The 16,659-nt window shown below is 48.4% G+C and overlaps 1 long non-coding RNA gene across 1 annotated transcript; it reads right to left on the bottom strand.

The window, feature by feature from the left end:
- Positions 1-11,612: 11,612 nt before the first annotated feature.
- Positions 11,613-16,452, bottom strand: LOC116668617. Its single transcript, XR_004325838.1, has 2 exons — positions 16,328-16,452; positions 11,613-11,796 (listed from the first exon to the last, which is right to left on the bottom strand). It is a non-coding gene; the product is annotated as an uncharacterized LOC116668617 (long non-coding RNA).
- Between the last annotated feature and the right edge of the window lie 207 nt (positions 16,453-16,659).

The following is a 16,659-nucleotide window of genomic DNA, read 5'->3' as shown; positions in this document are numbered from 1 at the left end:
CATCTATGATGTAACTGTCTTGTTTCCTCCACATCAGTCTGTGGTAAAATTTTGCTTTGATTGCCAAAAACAACTTAGAAAACTCAGGAGGAGAAAAGCCTGCTGTGTTTACACATTTTTGTTCCCCATGTTCTTTCTTCCTTCCAGATGTCCAAGCCCCTCCCTTGGTCGTTTCCTTTAGGTCCAGGGAAATCCCATCAACCATCCTTTCAGGGTAGGTGCGCTGGAGACAAGTATTAGTTTCCCTTCAGATGAGAACGTCTTGATTTCCCCTTCAACTCTGAAAGCTATTTTTGCTGGAGACAGGCTTAGATGCTGACAGTTCTTTCAGCACCTGAAAGACGCTGGGCTACTTCATTCTGGCTTCCCTGCTTCCAACGAGGTATCTTCCATAATTTGAATTGCTTTTTAATTTCTTTGTGACTTGAAAGGGTAAAATATCGTTTCATTTTGTCTTTAGTTTTCCGAAGTTTAACTATGCTATTTTTTTGGTGCGGATTTCTTTGGATTTATCCTGTTTGGGAATTTTTTTCAGCTTCTAAATTTTGTAGGTTTATGTCTTCCCTGAAATTTTTCATTCTTGGCTTATTTGTTCATTTGTACTTTTCAGCCCCATATTCTCTCTCGTCTCCTCCCAGGACACTGATGACATGAATGTTATAACCCCACAGTCCCTAACATTCTGAGTCCTCCCCCCTCAACAGGTCTATTTTATCTTTATTGTTCAGATTAGGTGGTTTTTATTGTTTAAGCTTTCAGGTCACTGATTCTTTCCTCCATCCCCTCCATTTTTCTGTTGAGACAATCCATTAAGTTATTAAATTTCGGTTCCCCCTTCCAGGAGAGCCACCTGGTATGGCAGGCAGGTGTCGCCTGTCTGGGCACAACCTGGGGCCCCAGAGACTGTCTCTAGTAGCTGGAGCAGGTCACAGGGCCCAGGGTGCGTGGTCAGACACTGGGAGGGTGGGGCTAGAGCCCGGCATGGCTCAGGGCAGGTTGGAGTCTGGCCAGGCCACCTTCAGCTCCAGAATCAGGTGGGTACCCAGATGGAACTGGAGAAATGCAAACCTGAAGAAGACTCTGGTCACCTCTCCTTCTTTCTGGCTCTCAGTCACCAATCGTGGCTGTGGCTTCCCATGTAGTCCTCAGACATATTGTGATGCCCTGGGAGCCCGCCCAGCCCTTGCCCCATCCTCCTCCTGACTGGGCTGCCTCTCAAGATGGAGCCAGGCCACCAGGCCAGCGCTGGGTGTGACTGTCAGGCTCTCTGAGAGTCTGTTCTTGGGCTCACAGGAACACTTTCTCCCCACATTGTTTCATTTCTCAGACACAAGATTTTCCTGTAATGGTTGTAACATGCACAGTGGTGGTGACGCCGCCTGCACATTCTGCTGACACAGTTCCCAGTGTCTTGGATGAGCCAGCTCATATTCCGCCCAAGTGCCCATGGGGTTATTTCCCTCTTCTCTGGGTAAGGAGAGTCACTCACAGGTGTGGTGACGGGTGCCTCACCTGAGGTGAAGTCCTGGCAAGAGCCTGCACAGGAGCCACTTGCAGCCACTCTGACTCTGGGCCTGGAGCTGCGGCTGCTCTGCTCTGATTGGTAGGGGAAGGCCCCGAGGGCCCTGGGTGCAGAGCCCTGCCCGTGGCTCCCACCCCAGTAGGATGGCTAACCTGCCCATAAGGAAGGCCTTCCGGCTGCTGCACATCTACTGGCAGCTTGTAAGCTATGTGGCAGGTTCATCCTTCCTTTCCTGCCAGCATTTGGGCTCTTGGCACACAAAGGGTTAAAGGTACCCACTTTTGCATCGGCAAAGTAAATACAGCATATTTTCTTAATCCTTCTCCCCATGTCTGTACACGGTTTTGTCTGCTGTGTTTAATGGAAGGAGAGCTCATGCTTGGTTCAAATAAATCCTTAAGCTGGAAAAAATGCTCTCCTGTGGTACGATAAGAAGGTAGAGGGAGGCGCAGAGGGTGGGGCAGGGGGCTGGAGGGGCTGGCTGCCACAGGACCCACCAGTGGAGACCTTGGGCCGACCTTCTGTCCTGGTGCTCGGCAGTGCCAGCAGCATCTGGAGTGCGTTACCCAGATGCACTGAGGGCATTTACTTCTTTGCTGGTTGTAAGTCAGTCACTTATTATGGTTGCATTGAAAGAGCCACCTGAGTTCCTCCTTGGTCAGAGGCCCTGGTCCCTTGAAAGTGCAGTTCAGAACATCTCTGGCTCAAAGTGGATTCAGCATGTTCTGATTTCATCTTCAGTCAAGCTGTCCTCTCCTGGCATCAGAACACCCACGATGCTGGTGGCTCAAAGTGACAATTAATGAAGTCCCTTGCCAGTTTTGTCTTTCTCCAACTTTTGGATGGGTGCTGGTTTTTTTGCCCCATGACTTGGTTGTACAAAACTACAAGAGGATTTCAGAAGAGCAGCATGTCCTTGGCAAGCAACTTAGATAATCCTGCTTCATTTCTGTGACTTTCTTCTGTGATTGTGATTCCAAATCGTAGAGAGTTGTTTCCTAGGAAATAAAAACCAAGGAGGTGGAAGACCATGGGGACCTGTCAGCGGGTTGACGTGGGTGGACGGCCAACATCTGGAAGGGTCACAGTGTGTGTTCACACCAGAGTTGTGAAGCCACACTCTGATGCAGTCACTGGAGGGGCTGCGGTACAACACTGCCAACTCTTTCAACATCCTATTTACCATACAGAGAAAGTGCTTGTAAAGTTTGGACACTTCCCAGTAGAGCTTACAAAAGTCTTGGTAATACTCAAAAAAGTCTCTGGTGAGCAGAGCCCAGGCTTCCAGCAGGATTCAATTACCCGATGGAGGACCTGAGGACAGTTACGCCAGAGAGCCGAATGAGCTCAGGGACTACAGACGGAAGTTTCATGCTCAGGCCTCATTCTTCTCTTTCTCTGAACCCAGTAGTTGAAAGTCATCCCAACTACACTTAATGACATGATGGCCTGAGGAACCTGTCATTCCTGAGAGGGGACACACAGGAGGCTGCTGTTTCCCAACTTGAGGGCGGAGGAGAGGGCTCCTCAGTCTGCCACCTCCAGATGCCTTGTGGGTCAGGCTTGGTATTTATTCTGTCTCTCCTCCCCACTGTACAAAGAAATCAGATAGCCTAGTGGAAGCCTCATACTGCAGTAAAGACAACCAGACTGGGGCTGGGGGTGGGGAGAAAGAGAGAAAATGCGGGCACGGGGAGACTGGAGATAGGAAGGACAGCATCCGGGGCCCTAGTCATCCCGCCCCGTGGACGGAGGGTGCACAGCGTCTACAGTAGGGTGTGGTGGTCACACCTGGGAGGTCACAGGGGAGGTGGAAGATTCCTACAGAGGAAGCACCTCGAACCAAAGCAGCAGCTGCCAACCTCAGCAGGCAGACTCCACCTTGGAAGGCACCAAGAATTTAATGACCTGGACAGTTCTGAGGCCAGGACTGGGTTGGGGGAGGACCCTTCCGACGGAGTAAAGCTTGTGGACCATCGGGCAGCCCACACACCCCCTTCCTCCTGCCAGGGGTCTCCAGTTCCCTGGCAGTCAAGGGGCTCCTTCAGCCAGGGTCCCAGCATGCAGCAGCCGTGGAGCGGAGCCCCAGCCGACCCACCACACACACACACGGCGTGTGGTGAGAAAACGTCTGTATTGTTGGAGGCCGCTGGGGTGTTAGGGTTGCTTGTTACTCAGCACAGCACAACTCAGCTTGGGCCGGCTGACTCAGAAGCCAGGGGTCAGGTCCGGGTGTGCGCAGGCCCAGAGCGGCCCCTCGGACCCACAGCACTGCCGCTCTGGGCAGGAGGAACGGCGTGCGTCTGTGCTCGGGGAGCCCAGGCCGGTGGTTCCCAGAAGCTGGGACGGGACTCACCGTGTCTCCGCCTCCGCGCCCCAGGGCTGCATCCGGGAGGGACAGGGGCGCTGGGTTGAGCAGCCGGGGTGCCTCTCCTGCCGGCGCCGAGGGCCCTGCGGCCGGAACGCGCTCTCCTGCAGGCTTCACGTCAGCCAGCCTGCTTCCTCTTCTCTCTTCTGGTTCAGGGAGCCCCTCCAGCTGAGCGGCCCTCCGCTATGCTTCAGGCGGAGCAGAAACCTCTTTCCGGGTGTGCGCCGGAAGTGGGCACACGACCCAGGCCCGGCCAATCAGAGAGCCCCATGATATGTCTACAGTGATTGGCTGAGGGTTGGGCACGTGAGCAGGCTGGGCCAATCAGAGGTCCTCTGGGACCCGAGCGAGACAGCACTGCTAGACTGACGCCTGCCTCCCCTTGATGCAGAAGTCTTCTCGCCATCTGAGCCGCCTTCCTGAGAATGAAACCGGGGCAGAAAAAGGCAGAGGCCGGAGATGAGTGGAGGGGACACGAGATGGCTGCACGATCTCTGCGCTGGCCACGCCTGGAGCGTGGGACGGTCACACTCTGCAGGTGTGTGACACGCCCATCCTGCGCCCCCGCCACCTGTACCCACCCGCGAGTCCTCCTGACCACCACCTCGTGAAAGGTGCTACCGAAATGGTTGGGGCACGTGTGGTCCTGATGGATCCCTTCCCGTCATTCATTTTCATGACACGCAGAAGCTACCAGAGCCCGTGGGAGGCCTGTCTCCCTGCAGTACTGGGAAACAGTCGAGAGCTTCTCCACGCAGACTGTGGAAGCACAGCGTATTTCACTGGTACTGAGGATAGCCCTGCACGGTGCAGGCTTCATAGCACAATTCACGCATGTGCACAACACAATGCACACCATGCAGCTGCTGTACTATACTGTTGGGTCACCTTTGCCATCATCAGCCCCCAGCAGGAGAGCAAAAGGCATGGTGCCCTGGGACTGGCCACAGGATCCCAACTGTGGCTGCCGAACAGCCATTTCAGCCCACGCTTCTTCATGTACCGACACCAGTCCACTCCTAAGGCCAGGTTCCAGGGGAGGAGAACAGATTTAGGAACTGCAGTAATGAGAACTGGTGGTAATATGAGCTAGCTGACCAGAACAGCGGGATTAACAGACATGTCCTGCTTGAAAGCAGCTCTGCAGAGATCCATCCTGGAAAAAATGCGTGCACGTATGGCTCTTGGCACAGAGACTGAAAGAGTGTGGCTTCTACCCAGACTCTGAGGTACGGCTGCCTGCTGGGGCCTCAGCGTGGGGCTGGCAGCGGAGGTGGCATCTGACCTCATCACCAGTCACCTGGACAAGAACTTTCCCCAAAGTGTGAGCCTGGGCGCCAGGGTGCCCAAAGGCTCCTCACTGTGGTCACTGGTATAGGCTATGGTGCACCTTCACTTAAGCCTTGCGGGGACCTTTAAGGAGTGAGCACCTCGAGTGCCCCAGTGTCCATCCCCATACCTGCGCCCATCTCCTTCTCTCCTCCTGGTGGCCCCAAAGGCCACCTTGGTCAGCACCCCACTTCAGCCAGCTGTCACAGCACCTGTGGCCAATACTGCTCCTGCCCCGGCCCTGCTGCAGGCATGTGGCTTGGAGGGTGGGCCTGGGGAGAGGCTGTTGCGCTCCTCTCACCTTCTTCTGATCTGGGTGGCTGGGGGATGTGACTTAACTTCCTGAGCATTGCAGGGTCGCTGGGGGTCCAGCCAAGCAGCGTGTGGAATGTGCTTATTTAGTTGTTGGCACGTAGCAAGTGCTCAATAAATATCATCCCAAATATTTCTATCCCTGTTGAGGCTGAGTGTTTCAAAATGCATCTGGTTCATCTTACAGCGTCTCCAACAAATCCCACCCCTGCCTTGGTTTTAAAATCAGGCCTGAGAGCAGACCCCTGAGGATTCTCCTGTAGCACAAAGTGTGACTCCTTATGCTTCTCCAGTCATAGGTAGAAGCCTCAGGATCTTCTGGCGAAGCTGCGAGTGGCCCAGGAGCCCCCAGCAGACAGTGTCCTGGGGCAGTGGGCAACCAGACAAACCCCACAGCCAGTGAGCGCCCGCAACCCGGACTTGATTAAGGCAATCCCGTGCCAGAAAGCCAGCATGACTGTGTTCTCGGGCCAGGAAAGTCCATTTTAAATACACTGTGTTGCAATATACCCCAGTCCTCCTTTTCTGCCTCCCCTGCTCCCCACTAGCTTCAAGTACATAGTTGTCCGCTCCAGGTTGGAGGCTTGTGCTTTTGTTCATTGTGAAACTGCACCCTCCTGGCAGGGCTCTACCCCATGTATTCCCTCTGCTTCATCAGAATCCCCCTCCTCCAGGCCTTCCCCCATCGCCACTTGCCCCCGAGCTCCATAAGGGCAGAGTTGTGCAGGAAAAGACTATATCAATTCTATATCAATTAAACTTTAAAATAGGGACATGAGAGGTTTCTTTTTTTTTTTTAACATTTTTTATTGATTTATAATCATTTTACAATGTTGTGTCAAATTCCAGTGTTCAGCACAATTTTTCAGTTATTCATGGACATATACACACTCATTGTCACATTTTTTTCTCTGTGAGTTATCATACATTTTGTGTATATTTCCCTGTGCTATATACAGTGTAGTCTATTCTACAATTTTGAAATCCCAGTCTATCCCTTCCCACCCTCCACCCCCCTGGTAACCACAAGTCTGTATTCTCTGTCTATGACTCTATTTCTGTCCTTTATTTACGCTTTGTTTTTGTTTGTTTGTTTTTGTTTTTGTTTTTTAGATTCCACATATGAGCGATCTCATATGGTATTTTTCTTTCTCTTTCTGGCTTACTTCACTTAGAATGACATTCTCCAGGAGCATCCATGTTGCTGCAAATGGCATGAGAGGCTTCTTCTTTTAGTTTTTACTGCTTTTTAAAAAAGCACGCATCATTTTTCCAAATGCAGTGTGAATCTCCCCATTGCCATCCCCACCACCTCCTCCAGGAAGCCCCCTGTCCCTCCCGGAGGATCATCAGCCCTGCCTCCTCTATAGACCCTTGGGGACAGCCCACTATGTGGGCCACTTTGAGTTAAGGTCCCTGTGTGGCCACCTTCATGTGATGACAACCACTCGGGGCACAGCCTTTGGCCAGCCTGTAGAGGGACCTCACCACACAAGGACCAGCCTAGGGTAGAGAACCCACTTGAAATTCTGTGGCTGTCTTTATTCTTGGGTGGATGTGGAATTTAACCCAACAGATCCATATAACTGACTTCTGGGTGGTAGGAAGGCACTGTGTTTATCCCTACTGCAGGGGAGCTGTGAGGCAGTACAGGTGTGGGGCCTGGGGAGATGGGAAGGAGCAGTGTCTGCTGGCTGGAGGCAGCAGCCCTTGTCCACCCCTGTCCACCCCATCCATTCACCTGTCCACCCCCTCCACCCACCTGTCCACCCTGTCCACCCACCTGTGCACCCCTGTCCACCCCATCCACCTATCCGTCCACTCTGCCCATCCTTGTCCACCCTGTCCACCCTATCCATCCCTGTCCACCCACTTGTCCATCCCCTGTCCACACCTCTGTTCTTGGGGTGTGACCCCCCCAAAGGAGGGGCAGAGGAGGGAAGCAGGGCCCATGGTTAGAAGGGGCCCCACATGCAAGCCCCCTACGGAGTTTCTCATTCTCTCCCTCCTCCCCCAAAACCAGACGGTGACACTGTTAAAAGCTTAGTCTTTGCCGCAGGAGGTGACATTTTATGACAATTGTTAGCAGTGGGTGAGGCTTTTATGAGGGAGACAGAAAACTCCAGAGGCAGAAACTTGGTCTCAAACGAGGAGTCTGGAGATGATTGTATTTCCTGTGCTTGGTGAGTCGGGCAGGCGTTGAATTACAACTTGAGTTTTCAGTCTGGCTTATTCACTTGTGGTCTGAGCCACAAGATTCCTCTTCTAAAAAATGGGATTGTTAACTAGATGATGTGAACTGTCAGTTTTAACATTCTACAAGTCAATAAATAAGATAATTTTATTTTATTTTAAAATTTTCATGCCTTTTTTTGCTTACTTTTTTTTTTACCAGCCTTACATATTTTGAGTTCTTGTTTCTTTCACATTCAACCTTATGCATGTGTATATTTATGCAGTTTTAATATCGTTTATACACTATATAGTGTTCTGATTTTTTTCAGAATTAGGCACTTTGTAAGTATTTTTACAGATTTACGTATTACTATTTCAATGATAATAAACCATAGACTAGATATGCCTTGATTTACTAAGGTGCCTAATTGCTAGGCATTTTGGATGGTTTTCTGTTAGCATACAGACAGCTTTTATTTGTCCTATAAATTGGCTCCCTGTGGGTTTAGTGGGTCAGGAGACTTGAATTTTCCATATTCTTTCATCCGTCTTGTAACTCGTTTTCCCAGCAGGAAGAAGATGCACTTTTCCGTCATCTCTTGCTTTGCTTCCTTCATCCGTGAATGAAGTAGAGCTCTCAGTTATTTGTTTTCTTTCTTAGTCTGGCATTTTTGAAAAGTGCTAAGTGAAATTTGCCTGGATGGTCTTACTGGGAACTGCCATCCAGAGGTCTTGAAGCACTGGGTCCTGACCCTGGCGCTCCCTGTGAATTTAGCTTCATCTGATCCCCCTTGTGCTAGGAAGGGGCAGCAACCCCACAGATCCTGGCCCAGGGCCACAGGAGTGTCCCAGTCAGCTCTGGCTGCCCTGATGCGGCACCCCACCCTGAGAGGGGCTGGAAGCAAGCTGCCAACGGATTTGGGTCCCCAGTGAGGGCCGCCTTCCTGGGTCCTCACATGGTGGAGAGAGAACTCTGGTCTCCTCTTCTTAGAAGGACCCCAGTCCCGTCACCAGGGCTCCACCCTCGTGACCTCATCCAATCACCTCCAGGCTCCAGCACATGGTGGGCTAGGACGTCACTGTATGACTCGGTGGGGCACAGCTCGGTCCTTAGCAGCAAGCTTCCAGAAATACTCGTGTGTGTTCTCTGGCTCATTCCTGGAGAAGGTGCTGAGTCCCTTCTCACAGCTGATCTGAGAGGGACTCCCACCCCAGGCCCATTGCCTCTCCCCTACACGAGCGTCACTGCCCATCAACCGTGGGCTTGCACGACTCCCGGCCTGGGGGGAGGTCAGTGAGAACAGATGCAGATCCCTGCAGCCCGGAGGCTCGTGCCCCCAGGCCCTGAGGAGTGTCCTGCTGTGTGTTAGCTGTCAAGTGTCACCACCTGGCCTTTGTCCATGGGTGTTAGGTCCAGCAAATCTCCTTCTAAAGGTCTTAAAGGGGGTTAGAGGTCTTTCTTAAGATTCTTCACAATGTAAGTATGTAATTTCAGCCACTATTCTCCAGCAAGTTCAGAACACCTTATCGAACTTGCTCCGATGTTCTGTTACTGGGTTCTCCAGAGGCAAGTTATTAATCTTTTGGAAACAAATGAATTCTTTCACGGTCTCAGGATGCCCACTCCTGTGTGCAGTGAAAGGGCTAATTCCCCAGATGGATGCTGGTGGGATTAACTCACCTAATTCCTCCAGGGACACTGGGCTCTCTGTTAGGGGAGCTCTGCCTGCAGCCATTAGTCACACCCCCCGACTCCAAGTGGCTTTGTGGCTACAACCTGCTGTTTGCCTGACAGCACACGCTACCCACGTGACATCTATGCTCCCTAACTGTGAGTCCCATGTGGCCAGGACTCAGGGACCCAGCTCTGAAGCAAGGAGATTGGGGAGCCTGGGAAACAGAGAAGCAGTGTCCAAGCAACGGCAGGGAGGAACTCAGACTTGGTGGAGGACCCCCAGAGGACACGGCCAGAGAGAGGACGCCGTCCAAGTGGAACAGTCCTATGCCCACCGGCGGTGCCTGGGTGCCCTGAGTCCTGAGCAGAGAGCCCTGCTCCAGGAGATGCTGCCAGCACCAGGAAGCCTGCAGTCACCTTGAGATGCTTCTGGGGTTTTCTTTCTGTTGCCCTGGGAAAGACTCCAACTCTCTGGGGACCCTGGGAGAGGGCGACGGCTTCAGCAGAGCTTTCTGTGCCAGACCCGCCTCCCTTCAGCTGTGCTGCCTGCGCACCTCACACCTGCCTCCTCACCCAGCGCTGAAACCGCCCAGAAGTCACACAGACCCCTGATCCTCAACTGCGGGCGCTCCTTGGCCCGAATCTGTTGCCCTCAATGGGTGTGAAATGTTTCATCCCCAGGTTCACAGACAGCCCACTCCTGCCTGCCTCCCCCACCTCCCCAAAGTCTCCTTCCTCTCCTCTTCCCCCCGCACCCTGGTGCTGGCCTCCATCCAGTGTCTCCTCCTCCACCCCTCCCACAGGACCACCCATCCCCCCCTGGACAAACTCACTTGCCTCCTGGTGGACTTCGGCTGCCTCATCGGGCCTCCTCTGCAAAGTGCTTCCACGGGCCCTGCTCTAGGAAGAAACTACAGCCCAGCCACCAAAGCTCCTCTTTCCTGCTCCTGAAAGCTTGCCTTCTCTACTCTCCCAGCCCAGGTCCCAGGATCTTTGGTCCAACACTAGCCAACACATGGTCAGCTTTGGTTACATGTCATTTATTGGGCTTCTGGCCTTTGCTTTGTTCTCTCTGCCTAGAATTTGACGTCAACTTTCCCCAGGAAACCCAGAACGTCTCTTTCATCAGAGATTCTTGAAGTCTGCAGTGTTAGTTATCTGCATCTCTCTCATAGCTCTTGCTATACGGTTACTGGTGGACTGGCCGTCTCTGCCTACTGCCCTGAGCAATAGGTCGCCCACTTTTATATTTCCTGCACCATATATTTCAAGCAACAACAGACATTGTTACATAAATGAATCAAAAATTGGTCTCTAAATGTTTAGCATGACTGTATATGCAACTCACTGTGAATTCACTTTCTAGGTTGATAAATGTTTGATGAAATACCTATTGCACCTGTTTGTTAAGTAGATAAAAAAGAGTATTATTCCTTCAATAGACAGAACACTGAAAGAGGGCCCAGAAGGAAACAGAGGACTTGAAAAACACTATAAACCAATTAGACCAAACAGGCATATACAGAACACTCAAAAAACAGCCACAGCACACACTATCTTCTCAAGAGCACAGGAAGTGTTCTTTAGGATAGACCACATGTTAGGCCACAAGACAGTTCTCAATACATTTTAAAAAACTGAAATCATACACACTATCTTCTCTGATCACAATGAAATGAAACTAGAAATCAAAAACAGAAGGAAAACAGGAATATTTGCAAATATGTAGAAATTAAATGACATACTCAAACAGCCAATGTACCAAAGAAGATATCACTAATGAAATTTTAAGAAAAGTCTCTAAGAAAATATTTATAGAAGAAAGAAAATGTAAATACAACATAGCAAAGCTTGTGGGATACAGCAAAAACAGTGCTCAGAGGGAAATTTATGGCTGTGAACACCTACATTTAAAAAAATGAAACTAATTAAAAAGAACCCCCATGTTCATTGCAGCATAATTAAAACAGCCAAGACATGGAAATAAACTAAATGTCCATCAGTAGGTGAATGGGTAAAGAAATGTGGCATACACACACTCACACACACAGATCTTCCTTGATTTACAATGGGGTTATGGCCTGATAAAGTCATTGTGAATTGAAAATATCATAAACCAAAAATACATTCAATGCACCTAACCTACATCATAGCTTAGTCTAGCCTACCTTAAACGTGCTCAGAACACTTACATTAGCCTACTGTTGGACAAAATAATCTAACACAGTCTATTTTATAACATCTCATGTAATTTATTGAATACTGTACTGAGAATCAAAGCCAGAATGGTTATGTGGGTGCATAATGGTTGTAAGCATATCGGTCGTTCACCCTCATGATCACGTGGCTGATGGGGCGTTGCGGCTGCGGCCACTGCTCAGCATCATGAGAGAGTATCTTATCCTGTATCATCAGCTAGGAAAAGATCAAAATTCAAAAACTGAAGTACAGTTTCTGCTGAATGTGCACAGCTTTCACACCATCATAAAGTGGAAAAATTGTTAGTCGAACCATCATTAAGGCAAGAACCATCTATACAATGGGATATTATTCAGCCGTTAAAAGGATAAAAACATACAATTTGCAACAATGTAGGTGGACTGTGAGGCATTATGTCGAGTGAAAGAAGTCAGACAGAAAAAGACAATACCATCCAATTTCACTTATACGTGGAATCTTAAGGAAAAAAACCCTCATAGATACAGAGGCAGGGGGTGGACAAAATGTGTGAAGGGGTCAGAAGTTACGTATTTCCAGCTATGAACTAAGTAATAGGGATGCATGTGCATCATGGTGCCTTCAGTTAACAGCACTGTATTGCATTTTTTAACGTTGCTAAGAGTGAATCTCAAAACTTCTCATTACAAGAAAAAATTTGTGTAACTATGTTTGGTGATGAATGTTCACTAGGCTTGTGGTGGTGGTTCAGCTCATTTCTCAATGTGTACAAATATTAAATCATTATATTATAAATCTGAAACTAATATAATGTTGCATGTCAATTATGCCTCAATAAAATTTTTTTCACCAAAAAAAAAAAACTCAATCAACAACTAAACTGTACACCTTAAGAAGCTAAAGAAAGAAGAGTAAACTAAACCCAAAACTGGCAGAAAGGAGGAAATAATGAAGATTAGAGTGGAGATGAATAAAATGTGTATAAAATGACAGAATCAACAAAACCAAAAGTTGGTTCTTTGAAAAGATCAACAAAGTTGATAAACTCTGACAAATAGTCTGGAAATCAGCTGTATGGACTAAGAAAGCTCACAGAGAGAAGACATAAACAGCTGAAAACAGAGATGAAAGTGGGGACACGACCGCAAACCTTACAGAAGGTCAAAGAATTATAAGAGAATAGTACTAGGAGTAACAGTATGCCAACAAATTTGATAATCTGCATGAAGAGAACAAATTCCAAGAAGCACACAAATTACCAACGTTGACTAAAGAGAAAAATCTCAGCAGATCGATTCTGTAAAGAGACAGAATCAGCAAGGAAAACCCTCCTAGCGGAGAAAAGTCCAGGACCAGATGGCTCTGTGGAAAGGTTTACCAAATATTTAAAGAAGAATTAACATGAGTTCTTCTAAAACTCCTTCAAAATATAAAGGAGGAGCCACTTTCTAACACAATCAGTGAGGCCAGCATTACCCTAATAGCAAAGCTAGACAAAGCTATCACAGGAGAACCACAAACTAATAGTGCTGTGAACACAGAGGCCAAACGCCTCAACAAAAGGCTAGCAAACCAAACCCAGCATAGGAAGCATCATACCCCATGACCAAGAGGAATCTATTCAAGGAACACAAGGGTGATTCAACATAGGAAAACCAAGCCATTGACTCCATGTTAGTGGAATGAAGAGAAGAAAAAACAAAATTAAAAACCCCAGTCATCTTGATGCAAAAAAGGCATTTGACAAAATTCAAAACTCTTTCTTGATGAAAGCACTCAAGAATAGAAGGTGAGAGAGTCTGAAAAAGAAATATGTGTATGTACGTGTGTAACTGAGTCACTGAGCTGTACACCGGGACTAACACAACAGTGTAAATCAGCTACACTTCAATGAAAAAGAAAAATACTCAAAGGGGAAAAAAAAGGATAGAAGGCAAGAGAAAGTTATCTACCCCAGACTCACAGCTAACATTGTACTTAATGGTAAAAGATTGCAAGCTTTCCTTCTAAAATCAGAAACATAGCAAGGATGCCTGCTTCCAACACAGCTATTCAACATTGGACTGGTAATTCTAGCCAGAGAAATTAAGCAAGAAAAACAAATAAAAAGTGTAAAAATTGGAAAGGAAAAATTAAAATTATTTCTATTTTCAGATAGTATGAATCCATGTATAGACAATCCCAAATAATCCACCAAAAAACTACTAAAGCTAATAAACAAATTCAGTAAAATTACAGGGTACTGGATCACCATCAAAACAATGAGTTGTATTTCTATATACCATCAATGAACAATCCAAAAAAAATTTTTAAAATATTATTTGCAGTAGCATCCAAAAGAATAAAATACCTAGGAATAAATTTAACCAAGGAGTTGGAAGATTTGCATGCTGAAAACTACAACACATTGCTGTAAGAAATTTTAAAAGACATTCATGTACATGGATTGGAAGTCAGTGGTGTTAAGATGGAATACTTCCCAAAGTGATTTATAAATTCAATACCATCCCTACCACACACACAAAAATTACAAAAATTATTATGGCATTTTTTTTGTGCAGAAATAGAAAAGCCAGTCCTCAAGCTGACAGGGAATTGTGAGGAACCCAAGTATCCAAAACAGCACTGAGAACAAACAAAGTTGGGAATTCACACTTCCTGACAGCAAAACCTATTACAAAACTATAGTAATCAAAACAGTGTGGTACTGGCATAAGGCTAGACATAGAGAACAACATAATAAGATTGAGAGTCTTGAAATCAACCCAGCTGATTTACAGTGAAGGCGCTATGGCCAGTCAATGGGGGAAAATAGTCTCCTCAACAAACGGCACTGGATAATCACACGTGAATTTGGACCCCTTCTCATTTGATGTGAAAAACTTAACTCAAGTGGATCAATGACCTAAAATTTACAAAACTGTTAGGAAACAAAAGTAAAACTTCATGGCATCTGATTTGTCAATGAGTTCTTGGATTTGACACCAAAAGCACAGACATCAAAAGAAAAACACAGATACATTGGTCTTCATAAAAATTAAAACCCTTTGGGAATCAAAAGGTATCAAGAAAATGAAAGGTCAACCTACAGGATGTCAAAAAATATTTGCAAACCGTATGTCTGATAAGGGTTTAGTACCCGGAAGGTATAAAATACTCTTACAGCTCAGCAACATTAAGACAAACAACTCAGTTTTTGAAATGGGCACAGGGCTTGAATAGATTTTTCTCTGAAAAAGATATGGAAATGGTCAACAAGCACATGAAAAAGATGCTCAATATCGTTAGCCATTAAGGAAATACACATCAAAACCACAGAGGTAACACTACATGCCCATGAGGATGGCTGTAATTTTTTTAGTGACAAAAAGTGAAAATGTAGAGAAATAGGAAAACTTACACATTACTGGTAGGAATGTTAAATGATGCAGCTGCTATGGAAAACAGGTTAGTGGTTCCTCAAAAAGTTATACATGAAATTATCACATAGCCCAGCTCCTAGGTGCATGTCCAAGAGAGATGAAACACATCCACACAGAAACTTGTGCAGGAATGTTCATAGCAGCACTGTTTCCAGCGGCCAAAGGTAGAAACAACCCAAACGTCCATCAGCAGATGATGGATAAACAAAATGCGGTGTAGCCACACCGTGGAATATTATTCCCCCATAAAAAAGAAAGACACCAATGCAGGCTACTACTTGTCTGACCCTCAAAAACATTATGCCCAGTGAAAGAAGTTAGACACAGAAGTTGACCAAGGGTAGGCTTCCTTTCATGTGAAATGCCCAGAGTAGGCAAGTTCTTAGAGACAGATCGCAAATTGGTGGCTGCCTGGGGCTGCGGGGTCTGGGGGAGGAGAGATTACTCAGTGACCTGGGGGTGTTTTTCTAGGGTGTGTATTTTGAGAAGATGTGGAAGTAGACAGAAGTGGTGATACAGACACTGCGTGTGTGCTAAGCGCCTCGGAGTGTGCACTTTATAGCAGCTGTGTGAGTTTCACCTCAACACAACACACGTAAAAAGAGTTTATTAACGAACCGATCTTCACCTCTTGATGGCAGGTCATCGAACTGGTATCAGTTTATAGAGCAAACACTTTGCTCCCTCCTGTTCCTGTTTTGCTGACCTGTCAGGGCCTTCAGGGACCAGATCAGCCCGAGAGGCTGAGGTCATGAGGACATCACCTTCTGAATCTGTCCCCAGAACTCCGAGGAGCATCTGGCCTTCTCAACCTGAATCTCCTCTGTGCCTTCGACCTCGGGGAGAGCTCAGAGCTTGGATCTTGTGTCACACTCACCACCGGCTGCTCAGGGCTCATCCTGTCTGACAAAATGCCATCCCACTTAGCCGGGGGCAAGCGGACCCCCTGAGCCTCACTCAACACGAAGCACATCAGTGCTTGACAGGCCGAAGAGGCAGCTTCAGGCGGCCTGCAGTCCAGGCTGGAGGGCGGAGGGCTCTGGCCAGGGCTCCCAGGATGGAGGGATGGAGTGCTGCTGCCTGGCTGGAGCGGACCCCCGAGGCCATCAGTCCCCTTCCCCACCTGCCTTCACCCCTTCCCTTCCCTAGGTCTGGATTTCTGAAGTCCGGGACCTACGCTCCAGAGACAAGGACTGGGCCTCACCCATTGTCTCACCTCCTCCCCCACCCCCTGCACCCTGCCCCTCACCCACAGTGGCCCTCCTGCAGCAGGACGGTCGTTCACCCTTGGGGGGAGCAGCGTGCCCCGCAGTGGTTCCTGCTCCGGTGGGACCCGCAGTAATTACCGCGATGACTAAGGAAGTTCGGTCCTGTCTGCATTCGCCAGAGTTTCCAGCTCCGAGGCCAAGTCAGCGTCACATGCTGACACCCGCCAAGCAGCCCCGTGGGCGCCGGGGTCTCGGCCCCCGTTCGTTCACTGCAGGCTCTGTTCCACCCGCCTTGGATGCTCAGGCCACTTCCACGTCCAACTCTGTCAGCTTCCCGGAGCATCTCCCCAGAGCACGCGCCCTGGCCGGGCCCCAGGAAGAGAGCGGCCGCTCAGCCAGGTTCACTCAGGCCTGTTTTCCTGGTAAAGGAATGTGGACTCTGCGGGAACCACAAAGCCCCGCGAGGTTCC

This window comes from Camelus ferus, chromosome 14, assembly GCF_009834535.1.
Source record: "Camelus ferus isolate YT-003-E chromosome 14, BCGSAC_Cfer_1.0, whole genome shotgun sequence".
Taxonomy (NCBI): domain Eukaryota; kingdom Metazoa; phylum Chordata; class Mammalia; order Artiodactyla; family Camelidae; genus Camelus; species Camelus ferus.
Note: the sequence above shows the minus strand (reverse complement) of the source record. Positions and strands in the feature narration are given on the sequence as shown.